This window comes from Schistocerca nitens, chromosome 7 (genome assembly GCF_023898315.1).
Source record: "Schistocerca nitens isolate TAMUIC-IGC-003100 chromosome 7, iqSchNite1.1, whole genome shotgun sequence".
Lineage (NCBI taxonomy): Eukaryota > Metazoa > Arthropoda > Insecta > Orthoptera > Acrididae > Schistocerca > Schistocerca nitens.
Genome location: NC_064620.1, coordinates 360,324,114 through 360,349,266, shown reverse-complemented (window position 1 = coordinate 360,349,266; position 25,153 = coordinate 360,324,114). Strand labels below are relative to the sequence as shown.

Here is a 25,153-nt window from a genome sequence, read left to right as displayed (position 1 = left end):
AGAACCTGCCACAGAAAATCAAGTAAAAAGCAGAGGAGTTTAATAAAAGGTTTAAGGCATCGGTAGATGAAAACAAGGGAAGGAGGAAAGAAACAAGCACAGATTTAGCAGATTTAGTAAGCATCAGTGTGAAACGGCAAACCAAGCTAAAACCTAACATCAAGTTCAAACTACTGTGAATAAACAAAATGACTATCAGATGGCCACTCCTGGAGACGACACCACAGCTAGGGAAAATAAGACACCGAAAGAAGAAGAGCATATCAGAGGATTGACTAGAGCCGTAGAGCAGATTGTTGTGTGCTGTGACATTGATTAAATAGCTCTGTTCAGTTTAAAACACCCTCTAGAATTCAAAGAGTTATTGAGATTAAAGGAGGGCCAGAGGAACACAAACTGTAAGCATCAGGAGATGTGGCTTCGAATAAATTGATCGAAGGACAGTAACGGAAGTGCAGATAGTAATATATGTTAATCTGATACAAAAGAAGAGAGAAAAAGAAAATAGGAACAGCAGTTGCATTTATTAACTGACAACCTGTGTCACATTACAGAGATACCACTCAAGATGACTGCGAAAATCACTCCAGATTATTAAAACTATGACACAGATGCCAGTCATAGACAACTTTTGTTCACACAAATAATTACATGTTCCAAGATCCTACCAATGAGTATTGTATTGAGTGTAGTTACTCTAAAGCAGCTTAATACGTTGTTCAGCGGTAGGGCTGGGCTAGAAAGCAAGAATACATTCTCAATTGAAAACATGCATGACCGTATATTTAAATAAGAATCAACAACCTTGTGATGTCAGTAAAATAGCTTCCAAAACCAAATAAGAAATTTAACAACTTGTGAAATGGTAACGAAGAAATGAAATTAGGAACTGACGTCAGCAAATGATCTTTTAAAGAATTAAGACTAAGCAATTTGTCAAATATTTACAGGTACAGTTGGGCAAATGAGTCCCCTGCGTCAAACCTGGCTTATCAGGCTACACGTAACAACTACAGTGGAAAATTACAATCTTATTTTAGCAGAAATCACCATACTAAATCTGAGGGTGTGTAAGCTAACAACCTCACCAGATTGGCCGGTCGGTGTGGCCGAGCGGCTCTAGGCGCTTCAGTCTGGAACCGCGCGACCGCCACGGTTGCAGGTTCGAATCCTGCCTCTGGTATGGATGTGTGTGATGTCCTTAGCTTAATTAGGTTTAAGTAGATCTAAGTTCTATGGGACTGATGACCTCAGATGTTGAGTCCCATAGTGCTCAGAGCCATTTGAACTTTTTTCACCAGGCTGTTTTACAAATACTTAATTAAAATGAGTACAGTTAAAAGGCACTCAGATTAAGTTACACTTCCCTACATTTAAAAAGGAAAACTCATAGTTGAGCCCTCAACATGATATATGATGTGCCTCTAGAAATACGACAAATTTAAACACGCATTTCTGATTATTGTAACTGTAACCCAGATCACGCAACTTCGACACATTTCGCAAACAGCTGCGACTAACATCTGTAATGAGAGAGAGTTGCATCCATTAAGGTAAATTTCAGTTCTTTTGGAGTGAACCCCCATAAACACAAACACGGTAGACCTTCAGGGAAGAAGAAACTAGTGACAGCACCACTACTTTAGCACAACAAGGCGCAGAAACCAGAGATGGTGTTTCTTTGCCATCAGAGCCAACCCAAAACATCGCCTTCCTGGGACGAGGTATGTGCTCCGAAAAAGCTGTTTACTATCGGCTCCGGACAGTGAAGGTAGGCCGGCCTCGCACCTCACAAATGCTCTTTCCAACTCAGTCCGAAAATTCTAACTACCCTAGTTCATGCCAGTAGACGTCCTCATGTGGAGAACCACCAAAGATCGTACCACACTACTACGATCGACGGGTCGATAAATCGATACGAGCCGGCGTAGCTGAACCACTCCCACTTGAACTTAGAACACTACTCCCTCCCCCCCTCCCCCCCCCCCCAAGGATGGAGAAAGGGGTACAAGTTTACTTAAACAAACTAACTTGTCCTTTTAACGTGGAAAACGTGGACCCTGGAAACCTTTCCTATGATGAGGTTGTGCACTGAGAGGCTGACTGGGGTCAACAATCGGAAGACCTCTCAGGTTACCACAAACCGAGAAACCAACATACCAGATATAGTTGCGACGCCCCATTCCTAGCCACGAAAAACAAAGGTGAAGACGTCATCACCAACTTCCTCTTAACATCCTCGGTGGTCCTTACCAGATAGCTTTGCATGCTCCAGGCGTGAAAGCTCTGCGTCCTTCGTGGCTCTCTTCCAGTTTAGGTGAATGACCTCTGGGATGACTTACGACGTAGTCCGGCAAAAGATCATTTACAGAGCACAAACTTGCGAGCGGGAAATCGAGAGGGTAACTTAACATCAGCGAGGCAGTTGTTGCGTTCACAACTTGGTGATGGGCCGAATTAAAGTCTATGTTCTGCCACAATGATGACTCGTTCCACCTGCGCTGCAACTCAGCGTTGGAAGTAATCAGTGCTGATTTCAAGTTGCCGTTCACTCTTTCGGCAAATGACGGCTGACGGTAGTATGGTATGGCGGTGTGATGGGCGATGGCATTGTTAAAACAGAAGCGCTTAAGTTGCCTCGACAAAAATGCAGGAGTATTGGTACTATCTAACGACCGGGATGAGCCGAAGGTAGAAAAAATTCTAGACAAACGCCGAACAGTTATGGCCGTGGTCATTCCAGTGCTCAAGATCAACCACAAAAAACCTGCTGAAGGCACCCACTGCCACGAAAACGTAACGATTCCCATGTTTCTATATGGCAGCAATCCGACGTAATCAACGAACATTATGTCCTTGGGATTACTTTTGTGCGTGGACTGAAGCGACCTCTGCCTAGTATAGGAATTGGTCTTGACAATCTTACAATCCCCACACTCCCCCATTAATTTACGCACGTCAGTTGCTGCATAGTTTACGTCAAATTTTTATTCACGCCCGGATGCCCCCAAAAGACTGGGAAATATGAACATATTTAAAAATACCCAGAACTAATTTCCCTGGTAAACAGATCCTAAAACATTCGTCACTCTTGGTGTTATAACACACAATGCCTTTCCCTAATTTATAGTCCGGCACCAGTTCCTTAGCAAGAAGCCTTTGCTTGAGCCCTGGGTTGACAGATCCTGGCTCTGCTTGTCCCGAAGAGCTCGGGTACCTGCTTTAAAACGACAGAAGCCACTTCAGCGCCCAGGGACCCTTGACACGGCTGCTGGTCAATTTAATTTTTCTGGAACATATGCCTGAGGGCGTGCACTACCTGACTCTCGTCGAAAATGCTTGACAGAGAAGGGAAAGACAGAAACACACACATTCCGCCTGGCGAAGCGTTGTATGGTTCACTGGGTGTAGCCAATACGCAGCTCAAAAGCTGACTGTCGGTTTCGAGGACAAAACGCTGGTACTCCATATAGAATTTAAAGTTCTCCAAAGTGAACATTACTGCAAGTGACTCCCATTCGTACACCGAGTACTTCAGTTCTGTTGGTGACAAGGCACCGGAGCCATATGCTATGGAACGACGCTCTCCATCATGTTCTTGGAAAAGCATGGCAGCTACACAAGAACTGGAGGCGTCAGTTTGCACAATTAAAAGCTTGTTCAAAATCAGGAATGGCCAAAACGGGTGAATTGGTTAAAGTTACTTAAATCACGTCAAAGGAGGCTTACTCTGTATCCCCCCCACTGGAAACTCATCCCTTTCTTTCTTGTCATTCAATGGAGCCGCTAAGTGGGCAATATTTGGCACAATTTTTCTGAAAAAATTTTCCATTGCGATTCTTAGGGGAAGGAAATTTCTGAAGATCCCGACTCGTTTCCTTGTCTGTCTTAATCCCTTCGTTAGCAAATGTCCTGGAAAGGATATCTCACTCTGAGCCAGATTTACCTTCACGGTTTCATTGTCAAACCCTTCCCTCATACGAACGAGAATTCGCTCAATATGCCGGTGGTATTCAGAAAATGTAGCACTATACACAACTACATCGTCCAAGTAATTATAAATTGACGTGAACTTCAGGTCACCCAAAACGGGATCGAACAGATGTGACAATGCAGCCGCACCAGTGGACAAGCCAAACGGAACACGACTGAATTCGTATAAGCTCCAGTCGGTGCAGAACGCTGTCACTTGCTTAGAATCCTCAGAGAGGAATTTTGTGGTAGGCTACGTTGAGGTCTAAGACGCTAAAACAGATTTATGCAAGTCCGTTAGTGGTGCAGATTCGGAAATGACTTTGTTGTTGAGAACTCTACAACCCAACACCGGACGATATCTACCAGTTAGCTCCTTAGATACCAGGAACATGGGCGAAGCATAGGACGAGGGTGAAGACCGTATCACGCCTTCACGAAACATGTTATCAATCAGCTGTCTCAAAATTTTCATTTCGGTTGGCGACAACGGTATGGAAGTTGCGGTTCGGAATATCATCCGTCAACCTGATCTTATATTGGCTTCTGTTAATGACTCAGTTTATTGGTCATTACATCAGGAAAGCGCAAAAGTACTTCCTATAGAGGTTTTGCTTCACGTTCCCTAAACGACTGATCTGGAACTGAGTATCATGCATCGCGACACTATTAACCCATTGGAGCGTCTGCCAAGCACCGCACACAGCTTAAAATACTTGCCAGGAAAAATTTTAAAAGAAATCTTCATGTCATTATAATTAAGAATTTAGGCCATTCGCTGCATTAAGTTACAGGCCAATAACAGATTAACTGATAATTCTTTGACGTATATTAATTCCACTGGCCACGAAAAACTTGGTATAGCCATACTTCCCCGCAGATAACCCACTAGAGGCAACACCTGCACATTGGCAGTACGATATCTCTGCTGAGTTTCTTGCAATGGAGCGCCCTTAGAAATGGCGAGCCTCTCCAAATACTATGATCAACAAGAGAAACACTGATTCATGAATCTGAGGCCGCCGAGAGGTTCATGATTCACATAAGCACATACAAAATGTAAGAACTGACTAGTTACTGCCCCGTTATGAATACACCGTTTGGGTCGTAAAGGTCCCTCGGACGCCCGCGCTTGTGGTGTCAGCGGTTCGGATGCTCCCCAAACTGTAGAGGACAGTGGTGCAGAAAGTTACTGGTATCACCACACCGAAAATAGCTTTTAGCCTTTGATGGAACCGTTTGCCTACCCCTTCACTCTGAACCCTTTCCACATGTTCTTTTCTTTCGGAGCTCCTTTTCTCATCAGTGAAGCGTATTCTCTAGATTTTAGACAATTTATTTATTTATTTATTTATTTATTGTTCCGTGGGACCACATTTAGGAGAAGTCTCCATGGTCATGGAACGAGTCAATACATGAAATTATAACACGATTGTAGAAACAGATAAAATGAAATATAAGAAACATATTCAGGCGACAAGTCGTTAGTTTAAATAAAGAAAATCAAGAATGTAACACTGGAATTTGCTTAATTTTTTAGCTCTTCCAGGAGGTCCTCGACAGAATAGAAGGAGTGAGCCATGAGGAAACTCTTCAGTTTAGACTTAAAAGTGTTTGGGCTACTGCTAAGATTTTTGAGTTCTTGTGGTAGCTTATTGAAAATGGATGCAGCAGAATACTGCACTCCTTTCTGCACAAGAGTCAAGGAAGTGCATTCCACATGCAGATTTGATTTCTGCCTAGTATTAACTGAGTGAAAGCTGCTAACTCTTGGGAATAAGCTAATATTGCTAACAACAAACGACATTAAAGAAAATACATACTGTGAGGGCAATGTCAAAATTCCCAGACTATTGAATAGGGGTCGACAAGAGGTTTTCGAACTTACACCATACATAGCTCGAACAGCCCGTTTTTGAGCCAAAAATACCCTTTTTGAATCAGAAGAATTACCCCAAAAAATAATACCATATGACATAAGCGTATGAAAATATGCGAAGTATACTAATTTTCGTGTTGAAATGTCACTTATTTCAGATACTGTTCTAATGGTAAATAAAGCGGCATTTAGTTTCTGAACAAGATCCTGAACATGGGCTTTCCACAACAGCTTACTATCTATCCGTACGCCTAGGAACTTGAACTGTTCCGTCTCGCTTATGCCCATTCTGTCTGATTAAAATGTCAGTTCTTGTTGAATTGTGAGTTAGAAACTGTAAAAACTGAGTCTTGCTGTGATTTAGCATCAAATTATTTTCCACAAGCCATGAACTTATATCATGAACTACATTATTTGATAATGTTTCAATATTACACACAAGATCCTTCACTACCAAGGTGGTGTCATCAGCAAACAGAAATATTTTTGAATCGCCTGTAATACTAGAAGGCATATCATTTATATAAACAAGAAACAGCAGTGGCCCCAGCACCGACCCCTGGGGAACGCCCCATTTAACAGTGCCCCATTGGGACTGAACATCATTACCACTCTCAATATTGCGGAGGATTACCTTCTGCTTTCTGTTCTTAAAGTAGGAGGCGAACCAATTGTAAGCTACTCCCCTTACTCCATAATGTTCCAACTTCTGCAGTAATATTTTGTGGTCAACACAGTCAAAAGCCTTCGTTAAATCAAAGAAAACACCTAACGTTCGCAACCTTTTATTTAATCCGTCCAAAACCTCACAGAGAAAAGACACTATAGCATTTTCAGTTGTTAAGCCATTTCTAAAACCAAACTGTACATTTGACAGCAACTTATGTGAATTTATATGCTGCAGTAACCTTGTATATACAACCCTCTCGATAACTTTAGCAAACACCGATAGCATAGAAATAGGTCTATAATTGTCAACATTATCCCTGTCTCCCTTTTTATAAAGTGGCTTCACTACCGAGTATTTTAATCGGTCAGGAAACCGACCACTCCTAAAGGAAAAGTTACAGATATGGCTAAGTACTGAGCTAACATACGTGGAACAATACTTCAGTATTCTGCTAGATAACCCGTCATATCCATGAGAGTTCTTGGTCTTTAGTGATTTAATTATTAACTCAATCTCCCTCTTGTCAGTATCATGGAGGAGCATTTCAGGTAACAGTCTCGGAACACTTTTTTCTAAGAGCGCTATATGATTCCCTGTTGGGACTAGGTTTCTATTTAGTTCACCTGCTATATTCAGAAAGTGATTATTAAGTGCTGTACATATATGCGGCTTATCAGTAACACGGACATCCCCACTACGCACTGATTCTATATTCTCGACCTGTCTCTGCAGACCAGCCACTTCCTTTACGACTGACCATATGGTTTTAATTTTATCCTGAGACTTAGCTATTCTATCTGCATACCACATACTTTTTGCCTTCCTAACAACTTTTTTAAGCACCTTACAATACTGTTTGTAATGGGCTGCTGCATTTAGATTTTGACTGTTTCTAACGTTTTGATATAATTGCCACTTTGTTCTACAAGATATTCTTATCCCATTAGTCAGCCACCCAGGCTGCCTGTTTGTGCTAGTACCCTGTTTTGAACGTTCTAACGGAAAGCAACTTTCAAAGAGCACGAGAAAAGTCTTGAGGAAAGCATTATATTTATCGTCTACTGTATCAGCACTATAAACATCTTGCCACTCTTGTTCCTTGATAAGGTTTACAAAAGTCTGTACAGCAACTGGATCAGCTTTCCTAAAAAGTTGGTAACTATATTTAACATGTGTTGCAGCACAAAAATCTTTTAGACTTAAAATTTGTGCATCATGATCTGAAAGGCCATTCACCTTTTTCCTAACAGAATGCCCTTCTAATAATGACGAATGAACAAAAATATTGTCTATGGTTGTTCTACTGTTCCCTTGCACTCTCGTTGGAAAGAATACGGTTTTCATAAGATTATATGAATTAAGGAGGTCTACCAGCATCCTTTTCCTTGCACAATCACTTATACAATTAATATTGAAGTCACCACATATAACTAACTTTTTGTATTTCCTATAAAGTGAACCAAGAACCTCCTCTAGCTTTAGCAAAAATGTTGTGAAATCGGAGTCTGGGGATCTATAAATAACAACAGTAAGAAGTTTAGCTCCACTAAATTTAACCACACCTGCACAACATTCAAACACCTTTTCAGTGCAGTACTTTGAAACATCAATTGACTCAAATGGGATACCGTTTTTCACATACATGGCTACTCCCCCACACCGCAAAGAGCTCCTAGAAAAGCTGCCAGCCAACCTTTATCCTGGTAAAGGAAGCCTCTGAATTATCTCCTTATTTAAGAAGTGTTCAGATATACCAATAATTTCAGAGTCAACATCTATAAGCAGTTCACTAACTTTATCTCTAATACCTTGTATATTTTGATGAAATATACTAATTCCCTCATTAATCGGATACCCAAGCTTTGTAGAAAGTGGTTTCTTTGTTAGAGAGACTTCCCTTAAGCAGGAATACCTATCAGCTGACTTCAATCTAAAAAAGGTACAGCTCTAACACCCACAACTACCGGAATTTTCCCATGAGTGATCCCACCACCCCCACCTATGCTGTCACCTATAAGTTTTGCCAACCTCCCCTTCCCATACCTGTTGAGGTGCAGGCCATGTTTAGTGAAACCCGTCCTGCTGATAGACTCCACCGACACCACTCAAATGTGACTCATGCCTTCTGTCATCAGCGCACATCCAAGTCTCATGTTATTACGCCTGACGGCTGTATTAAGATGAGGCCGATCGTGACGCTGAAACAGTTCCACGAAATGCACATTCGTGTTGCCAGTTTGAGTGGCTATCTTTTCCAGGTCACCATCTATGTCATACTCCCCATCCCTATCAATACTATTACCAGCCCCACCCACAATCACTACCTGATCCTCTTTAGTAAAATCCCTACATAACCCCCCTATGTTAAAAGTCACCTGAGCCAATCCTGCATTAGGCTTCACAATGCTGGTGACCTGGTACTCACTCCCCAAAACTTCCTGCAACTGCTGGCCTACACCTCTACCATGAGAACTACCTAACAGCAGAACCTTCTTCTTTCTCTTAGACTTTGCAACTGTCCTAGCTACCGTAACTGCTGAGGTCTGCTGCATACCTCCTACATCTACAGCTACTAGAGATTCCTCTCCACTAGACTCTGACAGTTGGTCATATCTATTACAAACACCAATAGTAAAACTATCTGAAAATCTCCTTCTCCTAGCAGATCTCTTGCCAACAGCCAGGTCCCATTCCCCAACCCCCTTCTCCCTCCTCATCCTATCTAGCTCCTCCTGTGCGTTTTTCAACTGCACCTGAAGGGCACAGATCTTACGCTCCTGCTCCTCTATCAACTCGGGAAAGCCGGCAAGTCTCCGTAAAAACATCAGTTGTGACCTGTCTTCGGGCTTAATGCCTTTCAAAATATGTCCAGTGACTTCGTTCACGGCTACTGACGTTTCCAGTGCTGTGACTGCAATACGAATTTCCGCAATATACTGATGGAGTGTGTCGCACTGAGACTGGACGCGTAGAAAATATTTATTCAACAATTCGGCCCTAACTCTCGGCGATATTCTGCTTCTGACAACCTTTCTCCTTAAGTCACCCAAGGTTCCCAAATCTTATACAACCTGAAGGATCTCCTAAAGCGAGACGCCAACCAAGTGCGTCCGCGTGTTTTTCAGAACGTACCAATGGCCATATGTCCGCAGCTCGTGGTCGTGCGGTAGCGTTCTCGCTTCCCGCGCTCGGGTTCCCGGGTTCGATTCCCGGCGGGGTCAGGGATTTTCTCTGCCTCGTGATGACTGGGTGTTGTGCGATGTTCTTAGGTTAGGCTTAAGTAGTTCTAAGTTCTAGGGGGCTGATGACCATAGCTGTTAAGTCCCATAGTGCTCAGAGCCATTTGAACCATTTGAGCCACTGGCCATAAAACCTCTACCAGTTGTTGTAATTCGCCGATGAACAGCACTGGAAAATTTTGAAACTGGTATGAAATCAAATTCGGCCACCTTTCCAAGGATTCTAAGGCTACGAGAGAATGTTCTCGACTCACAGTGCCACGGACTGACCCATTGGGATTACTTCGCGTTGCACTACCCTGTTCATCAGTAGCCTCTGTGACACTCGAACCCAACTTACTAAGCCTAGCTGGCAACTGCATAGCTTCAGTTAGCAATTGATCACCGTTAACTCTTTGTTCAGGCGTACACTCAAGTTGCTTCAAATCATGCCTTGTATTAATTCAGTGATTAAGTTGGGCCTAACGCGGAATACCTGGGCACGGGTGGGATAGTTATCCTCCGAAAACTCTATATTCTTAAGTACTCCGGAGACGACCGCCGAACAGACGTATAAATCGGGACGTATCTCGCCGATGTTCTCTGCGGTCAGGTGCAGCGGACAGTGTACGAGACAGCGACGCTGCCACCTCAGGATTCTCCAAGAATACGTAATTCGCAGATAAGTTGTCCCCTTTTAATACTGGCCAGACCTCTCGGCTTAATCACAACAGTGCTCATACCCCAAAAAACTTAGCATTAGCATCTTCGACAAAGAAATATACAGAAAACACAATATTTATGTAATTGGCCACCCCCTTCTTATAAAACGACGCTGTGATCCTACCACTGAACTTCTTAATACGTCGTTAAGCGGTATGGCCGGGCCAGCAGACAAGAAAGGAACATGATGTCAGTAAAATAACTTTTAAAACCAAGTACGAAATTAAACAAGTTTTCAGGTATAAAAGAAACGGCCTTGCCGCAGTGGATACACCTGTTCCCATGAGGTCACGGAAGTTAATCGCTGTTGGGCGTGGCCGGCGCTTGGATGGGTGACCATCCAGTCGCCATGCGCTGTTGCCACTTTTCGGGGTGCACTCAGCCTCGTGATGCCAATTGAGGAGCTACTCAACCGATTAGTAGCGGCATCGGTCTAGAATGCCATCATAACGACCGGGAGAGCGGTGTGCTGACCCCACGCCACTCCTATCTGCATCCTCAATGGTAGGCCACTCGTGGCCTGAAGACGGAGTGCTTCAATATAAAAGAGATTAAGAATTGACGTCACTAAAACATCTTTTAAACGATTAAGAAACTAAGCAATTTGTCAAACATTAACAGGTATCTGAAGTCAGCCAAGCTGCATATTAATAATAAAACTTTTACAATTACAAACATTTTCAGTTGTCTTTGAAATACACAACAGTAACAATTTGTCACGTCAATTGGTGAATTGAGTTTAGGACTACGAGAAGTTGTACAGATACAATTCAGCATCGCAACAGGCGGGATAACACGACGGATATTGGGGGCGGTGTGAACTCGCCACCAGCAGGTGTGCATGTGGATGGAGCAGGTCCCGTACAACGTGAACTACAGACTAAGAACTAACCTAACTTTACAAAGGGCTGCACATATTTCATTATATTACCACATATAACCTTATTACCGTTAAACTAAACTAAACTCCATCCAAACAGGCCTTGGAAGGCCCAACGGCACCGACCGGCCGCCGTGTCACCCTCATCACAAGCGTCACTGGATGCGGATATGGAGGGGCATGTGGTCAGCACACCGCTCTCCCGGCCGCATGTTAGTTTACGAGACCGGAGCCGTTACTTCTCAGTCAAGTAGCTTCTCAGTTTGCCGCACAAGGGCCGAGTGCACCCCGATATTACCATTATATAACCTTAAATAAATAAAGAAACCTCTGCTCCATCAGTGGAAACAGTGATAAGCAAGAAAGTAACTAACAACTGGGTAGTACTCTTACTACAGGAATAGGAAAACCAATAAAGCTAACTTGTCTGCAAAATTAATTGGCAAACAGTTACTTGTATTAATTTTGTGTGTAAACATGTCCATGAAGAAGCAACGGTGGCATTGAAATTAGTTGCAGTAGACTGTAAATCTTATAATGAATCCCTAGGGTAGAAAAGTATCAATATATATCAGGAAGCCACCTAACGGTGTGCTGCAGCGGGTCCTTCTCGTCCCTCTAGATGATACCCTCTTCCTCTTCTACCTCTGAATAGCGCTTGGGAAGAATGATGTAGGTAAGCCTCTGCATTATCTTTAATTTCTCGAATTGTGTCGTGAAGGTCATTTCGTAGAACGGAGGAAGTGATATCTTCCCGCAAAGTGCTCTTTCGAAATTGCAGTACTAGACCTCTCAGTAAGGCACGACTTACTTGTAATGCCTGTCACTGGGATTTGCTGAGCATAATTGTAATGCTCTAGTGTCCACTAAATGATCCCGAGACAAAATGCGCCACTCTTAATTGGTTATTCTCCCACCTGTTAAGGAACCCCTCTTGATAAATGGTACTAAAGAATTGGTAGAACAAGCGCCTTGTATATTACTCCTGTAATGGATGAATTAAATTTGCTTAAGTTTCTTCCTGTGAAGGTGTCTGCCCTCTGATTTTCCTGGTTATAGTTCTATATGGTGATTCCATCCTGGGTTTATCTGTATAGTTGCTGTTTGATATTTTACAGTAGTTAATGTTTCCAGCAATTTGTCATCAATAGTGGTGCAATACTGGATTCCTGTTCCTGTGTATGCACAATATCTTACATTTATTTACATTCAGGGTCAGCTGGCGCAATCCGCAACATTCACCAATCCTCTGTAGGAAATTTAGCAAATCAGTATTGTCTTCTGGTCTTACAAATTTCTTCCAGACAACCGCATCATCTGCTAACAGTTTTAAACCGCTTCTGACGCCTCCTGATAGACTATTCATATACATTGTAAACATTAGTGTCCCTATCACACTTCTGTATCTACATCTGCATACGAGTAAATACTCGGCGAGTTCCCATGAGACTACTGCAAGGGCTTACTGAATTTTCAGACATCATCGAAACACTGACTGACTTCAAAGTATTACTAAAGATAGATGCGCTACATTGACGCTACACTTTGGAGTTCAGCTGAGATACGGAAATCATGCAGTATGGGGATCCAAAGCGGGTAAAGGTTAAGCAGATCATAAATAAAAAGAACCACGTCACAAGTTGATACAACATGGCTAAGTTCCAGAGACGGACAAATGGCTCGAATTCATGGTGTCTGTGTATTACTTCGGCATAACAGAATCGCCTTATATGTTACACACAGTTAAAATTGGAGCTCTTTAGTGTACGAAAGTGTAAACAAAATGTTCCCCGTTATTGCTACATATGATATGTGTATCAATGTATGCATCAGTTACCACGAATGTGTATTATCGGTCAATATGCCAACTAGTGAATGTATCGAGCAACATGCCTTGCAACGTATCCTAACAAATAAACACGGGAAAATCATCGGGAATGAGATTGCTGGACATCACACCCAGGGTAGAGGTGTAAAGTACCTTGTAGCACCTTATGATTTATTCACAAAACCCGTCTGATTTTGTGCTACGAAAACAGCTACATCAGAGGCGGTAATAACAAGCATTAAGAAAGACTACATAACCATGTTTGGGAAACCAGAGGCAGTTCCCTCTGACAGCCCTCGAAATTGTACTGATAGAAAACAGACGGCTATCTTTAGATGGATATTAATATAGTCTTTTCACGGAGAATCAAATCCGAAATCACTTCCCAAAAACAAAATAAGTGGGTTGAAATTGCGTCTCCATTTAAACACGTATCTCCACACATTATTCACACCGAGGTAATGCTGATAACTGCAGAAGAAAATGGAAGGGTAGACCCCAAAGCCCCGAATGCCCACAACTGAACCAACAAAACCAGGAAGAAAGAGACAATCACACATCTCACTGAACATGTGTGCTTGCCTTCGAAAGTCTGCCTATGAAAAAAGGCTATGTCTCATACAGCAATTCCAAACTAGTGAGAATAATTCAAATGAAAATGCTGAAAGGGTACAGTACCGCCCGACATTGAAAATAGGTGCAACATACTTCATTATTTTTCTCAGAACAAGAAATTTATTTTGTAAAATAACTCAATTTCAATTAATACAGCGAAGCCGGATACCAGTGTGGGAAAGAATGACAATTTATTTATTTAATTGATCACATGTGCACTCCCAGAAAGTAAATCCCTGCATCCAGTTTGGTGAGATCTGTGAAATGAATGAATGTATGGTCGTCTGCTAACCGCAGATAGTGAATGTGAATATATGATCATCTTTGAGACGATCTTTTGGCCACCTTTGGTGGGACCAAAGAGATGAAATTTACCTGAGCTTTGAGCGCCTGAAATGTGGCTGACCAATACGGTAGCTAGGTGCTCCCCCACTTCGACACAGGTGCGAGAGAACCTGGAGAACGGCCATGTTTCAGCACTCTGCCACTGGATCTTGTGCTGTTATGACCTGTTTTAGCTGTGCTCCGTAATGACGAAAGAGTGGAGACATGGTATGCATGTGGAATATTTAAGAGTAGTTTGAAATAATAATTTCTCTATTTCAGGAACTTTTGTGGGGAGAATTAAATGTCAGGCAGGTAATATTAATGGGATTGTAGTAATCTTCGGAAGTGGCCAACCGTCACAATGAAACCATGTGTAGCAATAAGTTGAAATACTTCCGTGTGCTTAAGTTAAGCTGAATTACTAGCGTGTGTACAATAAGTTGAAATATTTAAGAAATAGTGTGTGTACCATAAGTTAAAATATTTAAGAAATGGCGTGTGCAGGACTTGAAATTAGAGACGAGTACTTCCACGTGGTGAGTACTGTGTGAGTCTCAATCTGTGTATGAGACAAAAGATAAAGAGAAGTACTCGCCCATGGTATCAGTTGAGGACTCGCGTGTGTGATGAATACGTTCTTAATATTACTTTGCGTGATATGATTCCGTGTGACGCTAGATTCAAACTCTGAGAGAGAAGCAAGGTGAGTCGGCCGTCTATCCAGCAACGCCACTTGGCTTGCATTGCACAGGAAGACGTGCATATATCTCCAGAGTTCATAGTAGGAAAGTAGAATTACGAAGTGGGGCAGTGTCGTGTGAAACTGGGATAAATATTAATTGAAGTGGGAAAGCTGAAAGTGATAGTGTTGTGACTATTTAGTGTTTTCTATTTCTTATTGCAGTGTGATGTATGTCATGTAATTTGGGTATGTGTGGTTTGCATGGGAGAGTAGCAAGGTAGTTTCAAATGATTAGTGGGTTATGCTTGTTCCTTCTGTATCGCTCGATCTGGAGGAAAGTTTCGTGATGATGATTGTGAGAGTCGAAGTGTGAGATATAATAAAAGATCCACCATCCTATCCAGAAAGTGCACTGTAGCGTTAAATAATTACGAGACCATAATATAGAGATTCACCAATGTAAAGCCATGCCCACTGGGCGGAATTTCTCATGTGTTATTGTTGTAGGTTATAGAATTTGTGTGTTTACGTTAGAGAATTTATCGGAATAAATAAGATAGTGAAGAGAAAAAGATTGGTGGACTTTTCCTTGGAATTGTATGTTGTCATAATGTCCCGAATCTATAATGTGTGCGCCATTCATATTCAGTGCGGTGGCCACGTGTTGACAAAAGCCGTTAAATAAAAAAAGACAAAAAGGAAATGTGGTATTGCCAGTGCGTAGTGTACAGTCAGAGTTCTGTAAATTACTGATAGTCAGATGCGTGTTTCCGTTGCGTATTAATCATATAGGAGGATAATTTGTAACTTAAGTGTGAGTACTAGAGTTCATGTTACTCGATACATAAGAATGAATCCACTCGCTTGGCAGACCACTCATCTTGCAGGCCTGACTGCTTGATGCCACAGTATGAGCAAGGCAAGTGGGTGCCTCTCAATGCAAAGCACTTGAAACCTTCACTCCTACGGGAAAGTAACAAAGCATTGCTACTGTTATACTGAAACGTACAAGATAGTCCACATACCCCAGCAGAGGTGGTATTTGAACACATAAACTGAGTCTTTTCAACTCAAACGACTGTATCATCAAGAATTTTAGAAATAATGTACAGTAGATATCCTCATACATCCCAAGTCATCGTGTAAATATTTACATTTCATCTGCTTTCCACTCATAACCTGTTCGTTTCGTCCGTACACACATGTGGACCCCCATTCATTTTTTTCTTCTCCGTATATAGGCGTATTCTGTTGCTTATGGATCGATGGTCTGTGAATGTGGACCTTCTAGTTCTTAGTTTTAAAACCAGGGCGCAGCATCTTGTGAGCTGCGACTCGTGTCTACTTTACAGCTGGTCGTATGCAGAAAATGATTACTTCTGCCTGCCTGAGTGTCCGAGCGGTTCTAGGCGCTTCAGTCTAGAACCGCGCGAAGGCTACGGTCGCAGGTTCGAATCCTGCCTCGGGGATGGATGTGTGTGATGCCCTTAGGTTAGTTAGGTTTAAGTAGTTCTAAGTTCTAGGGGACTGATAACCTCAGCAGGTAAGTACTATAGTGCTCAGAGCCATTTGAACAATTTTTGTTTACTTCTACAACTCGGAAAGGTATGGAAATGAATATTGCACCCAAATATTAAACTGAGAACTGTGTTGTTTCTTAAGGTTCGGTTACTATTCTAGACGTTGAGAATTATGTCATATTTGTATAATGTTTTTGTTAATAAGAAATAACACACTTCTTGATGATGCTCGTACTTGGATCTCAGGTCATAATGCACGTCTGCTAATTTCAATTTACTGAAATAATTGTTATGCCTACACTCTGCAACAATGCATGAAATATTGACAAACGGTGAGTTGAAAGCTTTTTATATTAACAACAAAGAGAAATAATCTGACGGGGAAGATGACTAATTCTCGTTTCTGACTCAAGATTGTCCTGTTGATCTCGATGAAACTGACCAATTAACAACAAGGATGTTACGATGTCGTACCAGTAGCGAGGAGGGCGTTGTTGCACAGTGATTTCCTGTAAAAGTGAAAATGTAGATTATATAGAAAACTTGACTAAGAAGCCAAAACGAGCCGTGTTACAACTAACTTCCGAAGGTATGTTTTAAAATGACGGCCAACTTCCAAAATTTGTTGAGGGCAAGGCTGCCTCAAAATGCAGGCAATCTGGCTGGAATTCCAAGAAAAGGGGCATGTGCATCAAAGGTAGACTGCAATAATGTACTGTGAAAAGAAATTATTTTGAAGCTTATTACAAAACGTACCAGAAACGTTGATTTACTGGCAGTAGTAAACTATTATTTGCCAGATATTAATTTAGGTTCATTTAATTGCATCAGCAAAATCTTGTACCGGAAATCATGTATTTCAAAAATACTGACATTAAGAATCTTAGTTTCTGTTTCCATTAGTTTACTGTTTCGAAAGAATATATACTACTGAATAAAATGTTTTTATTGAATACAGGGGAAAGAAAATAAAAACCAAAGGTTAGCACACTTTCATGATAAATAAGATCCGAATTCCAAATATGTGGATCTCCATTCATGCTTTAGTGAATCATCAAAACATTATTTGACCTTCATTTCTATTAAGTTTGTTTATTAATTTGTTGGAAAATAGGAAACAAAACAAATCTTGCTTTTTTATGTCAGGTATGAAGAGTTTAAAATATGTATTCATCGCCTAACATTACATTTGTTCACTATAGGAATAGGAATGGAATAGGAGAAATATTGATCGCTGCACGAACTAAGCATTGTGTAAATAAAATTTTTGTTAAACTTGTACATACACTGATGTTTTCTCGATTAGGTTAAACTAAGTCTAAGACGAGTAACGTGTACTTGTACAATCAGAATTTCTGTTTGTTTACTCATGATTAAAGTATCGTTCAAAACTTTTATAAATAATTAACACAGTATCGTTTGTAAATGATTGTCTTAATGTTTAACAATGAAAGACATATGATTTAAGTTTACTGAGAAACGGCATGGCCATGTAATGGATGCAAGAAGTGAAAGATAACGAAGCTATGCTGGAAAGCACCAAGTGTGCATTTAGTAATTACCAAAGAATTAAGTGATTGATGTGTGTGTGTGTGTACGTGTGTGTGTGTGTGTGTGTGAGAGAGAGAGAGAGAGAGAGAGGGAGAGGGAGAAAGAGAGCGAACGTGAGTGAGATGGAAAGAGGGGTGGGAAGGGAATCAAGAAAACAGAAGTCTTTTTTACTGTTATGCTTTTTGTGGGGAGTCACCAGAGTATAGTTCATTTAGTGTTCCAAATAGCGTTTTGTTGCACAGAGTTGTATATTCATTCAGGACTCTCATTTCCTGTATTATTGTTTTTTGTATATGCTATTTCTGCTCTGTTATGAGTTTCTCATAGGGACTGTTGCTATCTCTGAGGATCTTAAGATGTTGCTATCTCTGAGGATCTTAAGATGAGTCACCGTGTTTTTTGGGTAGTGGTTTTCTTGTATTAGATGGTCTGCAAAAGTACAGTCTGTACCATCACTTCTTAGGGTTATGAGGTGTTCAGAGTATCTCCTTTTGAAATTTCTTCATGTTTGGCCTATGTAGATCGACTGGCATGAACTGCAGGTTAACTGATATATTCCAGCTTTGGAGAATTCGCCTGCAGAGGTGTTCTTAGATTTTAGATCTTACCCACAACAGAGATGTTAGCCACAACCAGGCAACCGCAGGATACCAGGAACACCCTACAAAGAGCATGGCACATACTAACATACAGTAAAAAAAAACGTCCACAGGGTGGGAAACATAATGAAGAAACAAAGACTGTATATCATACCGCACAAATAACAGAGTACAGAAGAATCTGGTTCTAAGAACACGTCTGCAAACAAATTCTCCAAAGCTGGAATATATCAGTTACCCTGCAGTTTATGCCAGTCGATCTACATAGGCCAAACATGCAGATTTTTCAAAAGGAGATACTCCAAATACCTTAGAGCGCTAATAAGTGATATCACACACTCCACTTTTGCGGACCATCTAATGCAAGAAAACCACCACCCAAAAACATGGAGACCGATCTTAAGATCCTCAGAGAAAGCAACAGTGTCTATCAAAATCTCGCAATAGAGGAGAACCACCACATACAAAAAGCAGTAATACAGAGAAAGAGAGTCCTGAATAAAAATACAACACTGTGCAAACAAACGCTGTTTGGAACACTCAATGAACTACACAATGTTGACACCCCACTAAAAACATAACAGTAAAAAAGACTTCTGTTTTATTGGTTTCCTCCCCATCCCTCTTGCCATCTATCTCTCTCTCCCTCCCACCCACTCGCTCTCTCTCTCTCTCTCTCTCTCTCTCTCTCTCTCTCTCTCACACACACACACACACACACACACACATACACATTCAATATCAGCGTCATAACGAACACAAGACCAACGATGAACAAGTGAGCAACGACATTAATATAACCCCTCTCACTGAGTGTGTTGTCAGAAGTGTCTGCTCAGATCACATTTTACCACATTTTTTGTGTAAGTGCATGTGAGGTGAAGTAGTCAGCGGAAATTTGTGAAGAAAGGAGTGAAAACAATGCACTAAATAGCAGTTGATTGAGACGCCAACCAGGTACACGAAGCAGGTCGAAAAATGTAAGCATAGAAACGTACATAACCTCTACCCTCGAAACAGCTACAATTTTCTTCATGGCTAGGTAGCAGATGACAAGCTGTCGGAAAACGACGAAAACGAGCACTAAAATCGATGTACAATAATACAATACAGTTAGCAATGTAATTTTAAGGCGAGTGTCTAAACCAAACGAAGCAAACTGCAAATATTCTTAGGTCTACAGCAGTTATATTATTACAAATGCGATATTGTACTTTACAGAGATAAAAATTATACCCACAGAAGATGACACATTGGTGTCAAAACATGTCTGGATAGATATAAAAATAAACTAATTGTGTTTGCATAAGGCTGATTTCCAAAACAACCCAGTTTTTAAATCGCAAATACAGAAGAACGAGAAGAAGAGCTTCAAACCTTAGTAAAATGAGTATCACTAGGTATGTCAAAGTAGTGCTCTTTGGCATCGAGTAGACCCGTTGGTGGCAGCAGTCGATATGGTATCCTATGACAACTCAGCAAATTATATATTAAGTGCTGCCTAGTACAGTCATGAACACAATGAATGGTGTAATCAGAGCTCTCTCATTTGTAATATATTATTGTCAACATCAGTAAGCTTGCATATGTTTATACTGTTGCAGACAACTAACCAACTGCATGTTTCATGACCATCTCTGTGCATAAGGAAGAGAAGGAGAATTGTATAAAGAGAAAACGGGACTTGAAAAGGCATTAAATGCTTTTAAAATGGTAAATTATAACAGTAGTGAATATTAATACAATATCCTAAACAGATGCAGGTAACAGCTGCATTATTTATGGCAGCGCCAACAAGAAATAATTGAGAAATTGTGTTAATAGTTCACTCTTTAACAATATGGTACATAGAGCACATTTTAGACTCAGAGTTGAGCCATTCCAGTAGTAACCAAGTGATAAATATAGTTACTGGTAGTGCCTGTCCACAGAACAGTAGTGGTTATATAGACAATAACAATGGCTGTGCTAGTAAGTAACGTAATGTATACAGGCAATAATTCTAGAAAACAGCACATGAAGATTGGTAGTAATAAATGACAGAATACACAGATTATAATTAATCTATATGCTGTCAGAGCTCATAATAATGATCAGTATAGTAGAATATCTCTATAGTACTTGAGATTTGAAAATGGTATTTGATGCAAATACTGACTAGACATAAGTAATATAACTCTTACAGAGAAGAGAGAATAAAATATTAATAGCACATACAAGGAATGCACATAACTACTGGGAAAAGTGGGACTAAGCAAAGGAAAGTGCAGTTTTATTACAAAAGAAAATCATTATTATCAATAGTCATAAAATTGGTCAGTCAAAGTAATTAGGACAAAAATGTGTGTTGACAAGAATATTCAAAGCTCTGATATGAACATATTAAAGAAATCAGAATGACATAACAAGTAGAAGCATATAGTATAACTATAGATTGCAATTAATGCAAAAGAAAAAATGTGGGTGATGACAAATGGCTTGTTGTACCTGTAAAGCATGAAGAAATTATTATGCTGGAATTGTTAATGGCATAATTAATGCAAACAAAAGCAATGTCAACAGGTGCTAAATGTCAGTGTACATATCAAATAAAAGCATCATTAGTTTAGACAAATGACGTGTGTATGAAGTGGAACATGCATGACTACTCTACCAATCAAAAGTAAATCTTTTCTTTGTAATTCAAGAAGTAATATATGTGTGTAATAAGTAATGTCATGTTCTTCTGCAATAGGTGAAAAAGAGTATCTTTACCTCCATTAACCATTAATGTTTCCATTACTGTCAAGTTATCATAAAACATTTCTCATTACAACAGTGTGACCTCTGCACCATCACTTTTCTTTACTTTATCATTCACATGTAATCGTTATGATTAGTAGGTATCATTGTCTCCTCTTTATTATCACTTCATAAACTATAACCATAATCAAATTGAAACTTACATCTAGCATACATAGAAAAGTTGTTAGTACATATCATTCTTCGTATTGCTATAGTACTCATGTTGCATGCTGAAAAAAAATTGATTAATGACAGTATATAAATGAGTTTGCAGTATATATATGTTGCCCATAGGTTTATACTTTGTAATTTCCTGTAAAACCTGGAAGAAAATTTTTTTGAAATATAACAAAAGATGACCTATCTTGTATTCATTTTGTTCTTTTTCCATTAACGTGTTGCATATCCTCGATGCTTCAAAACGTATATATGTTTACTTCATTTTATTTTACTTTACATGGAAACAAATTTTTCCGTAACAGTGAATGAGGATGTTAGGTAAACAATAATTACAATATACAGTAAACATATGAAATCCTTGCTCTGCCTAACAGGTGACTATCTGTAAAATATAATAGTGCATGAAATGGCACTAAGTTATGAGACAAATAACAAATAAATAGTACAAGTGGAAAAAGTGCTAAAACTAGAGAAACATGCAAAGGGAATCATTATGTCTCACTGTGACAGTGTAGTATCAAATATCATCTCAATCAGGAAAAAAAATTTTTTTCATTCGATAAAATGTGTTACATTACTGATATGCAAAGTTTCTTCTACATGAACAATATTTAGATGCGGGATATGCCTTATTCTATACGGACTACTCCACAACAATTCAAACATGTTGCACTTACTTTTGGCTTTATTGGAAAGGTGATGGGTATGTAGTGGTACTTTTTGGCCGATTTTAAATTTGCAGTGATGTTGTTTCTTTCTTCGTTCAGCTTCATGTTTAATATTGTTGATTAAAATGTCGACGATTTCATGGTGTCTTAGTCGCCAACGAGCAGAAAATGCTACTAATTCCTTAATTTTGTTCAGAGATTCAACATTGTTTCATACCACAAATGGAGACAACAATGTGGAATCATTTCCAATGGAGTTAATAATTTCTTGAAATGTGTAGATGAATTTATCCCAATCTGTTTGTTTCTTCTGACACGGGAGACGACGAAGCTTACCAATTTCATTCATAATGCATCTAGACGTGTTTGATAAAGTTTGGTAACTGGGTATATATACAGGTGAAATCTTCCTAGCTTTCAGATTGTGTGTCCATATATCTGATCTGAATTGCGGTCCATTATCATATATAACCGTTTTTATATGACCAACAGTCGGCAAGAAATATTTGGAAAAGCTGCTGAAACACTTTTGGCAGTAGTTTTAGGTAGCCAAGTGAATGTTACAAATTTAGAAGTTACTTCTACTGCTACAAAAATGGGAATTGATTCACAGATATCCATGGCGGCCATGTGACGTTATTTCATTGGTATAGTGGGATATAATGGAACGAGACCAGAAGTCATCAATGATTTCCCTTGCTGACAAAGCTCACATGTTGCTAATAGACCTCGCATACATTTTTCCATATTTGCAAAGTAATAATTCTGTCTGAGAATGAGGAAATGCTTCCGTGAAGAATAATGTACACAACTTAAGTGCGTATCTCAAAATAGTTTATTGCTTAAATTTCCGGTATACATCAGCCCCAGTTGTCGTTGTGTGAATGTGTAGGTGGAAAGAGAATATTGTTACATACTAAGTAGTGATGTCTCATTACTGAATTGGTCTTGTCATGCCCAAGCTGCTGCATATTTTTCCAGTTACTGTCTATATCACGTTCTTTTGGAAATATCTGTAAGAGATGAAGAAATGAACTTTTCAAATGCTGCTACAAAATAATGTGATTAGTCTGTCAAAAATGTATGGCAAAGTATTTCTGTCTGGTAGTAAGAGAACGGCATAAAGCATCAGCTACCATGTTTTGAGAAACCGGAACATGCATTACAGTAAAGTCACATTCTTTTAAATATAACTTCCATTGTCCAAGACGGTCATGAGAAGATTTTTCACCAAGCTGAAATTGATAGCATGGTGGTCAATATGAACAGTGGTGTGTCTTCCATACAAAAAGTTACTGAATTAGCAAAGGCCCGAACTGCAGACAAGGTTCCCAAGTCTGTAATCGAATACACTCCTGGAAATTGAAATAAGAACACCGTGAATTCATTGTCCCAGGAAGGGGAAACTTTATTGACACATTCCTGGGGTCAGATACATCACATGATCACACTGACAGAACCACAGGCACATAGACACAGGCAACAGAGCATGCACAATGTCGGCACTAGTACAGTGTATATCCACCTTTCGCAGCAATGCAGGCTGCTATTCTCCCATGGAGACGATCGTAGAGATGCTGGATGTAGTCGTGTGGAACGGCTTGCCATGCCATTTCCACCTGGCGCCTCAGTTGGACCAGCGTTCGTGCTGGACGTGCAGACCGCGTGAGACGACGCTTCATCCAGTCCCAAACATGCTCAATGGGGGACAGATCCGGAGATCTTGCTGGCCAGGGTAGTTGACTTACACCTTCTAGAGCACGTTGGGTGGCACGGGATACATGCGGACGTGCATTGTCCTGTTGGAACAGCAAGTTCCCTTGCCGGTCTAGGAATGGTAGAACGATGGGTTCGATGACGGTTTGGATGTACCGTGCACTATTCAGTGTCCCCTCGACGATCACCAGTGGTGTACGGCCAGTGTAGGAGATCGCTCCCCACACCATGATGCCGGGTGTTGGCCCTGTGTGCCTCGGTCGTATGCAGTCCTGATTGTGGCGCTCACCTGCACGGCGCCAAACACGCATACGACCATCATTGGCACCAAGGCAGAAGCGACTCTCATCGCTGAAGACGACACGTCTCCATTCGTCCCTCCATTCACGCCTGTCGCGACACCACTGGAGGCGGGCTGCACGATGTTGGGGCGTGAGCGGAAGACGGCCTAACGGTGTGCGGGACCGTAGCCCAGCTTCATGGAGACGGTTGCGAATGGTCCTCGCCGATACCCCAGGAGCAACAGTGTCCCTAATTTGCTGGGAAGTGGCGGTGCGGTCCCCTACGGCACTGCGTAGGATCCTACGGTCTTGGCGTGCATCCGTGCGTCGCTGCGGTCCGGTCCCAGGTCGACGGGCACGTGCACCTTCCGCCGACCACTGGCGACAACATCGATGTACTGTGGAGACCTCACGCCCCACGTGTTGAGCAATTCGGCGGTACGTCCACCCGGCCTCCCGCATGCCCACTATACGCCCTCGCTCAAAGTCCGTCAACTGCACATACGGTTCACGTCCACGCTGTCGCGGCATGCTACCAGTGTTAAAGACTGCGATGGAGCTCCGTATGCCACGGCAAACTGGCTGACACTGACGGCGGCGGTGCACAAATGCTGCGCAGCTAGCGCCATTCGACGGCCAACACCGCGGTTCCTGGTGTGTCCGCTGTGCCGTGCGTGTGATCATTGCTTGTACAGCCCTCTCGCAGTGTCCGGAGCAAGTATGGTGGGTCTGACACACCGGTGTCAATGTGTTCTTTTTTCCATTTCCAGGAGTGTAGTTGCGTTCTGCAGCAGACAGAATGCGGCTCGCAGATGCCATGCTTTTAACAACAATGATGCTATCTTATTCTAGCTCTTGCAAAATGTACAAGCTGACAGCTGTTTTGGAAGTGTCAGTGGCCCTCGAAAAGTTCTTAGTGGGGTCAGGGTGTGATAGTATTGGTGCATTCCAGGGTACATGCTCAAGGTTCAAGAATTCGGAAAGAGCTTGTTCATCTTGCATCGAAATAGCATTTTTGCCTGTTAAGTTACATAATCTCGATGTATTCAGTGCAGAATAA

General features: G+C 41.1%; 1 protein-coding gene across 1 annotated transcript in view; it reads left to right on the top strand.

The window, feature by feature from the left end:
* LOC126195043 (odorant receptor Or2-like) overlaps positions 1-25,153 on the top strand; it is a 235,424-nt gene that overhangs the window by 139,462 nt on the left and 70,809 nt on the right. The gene's annotated exons all lie outside the window — the stretch shown is intronic.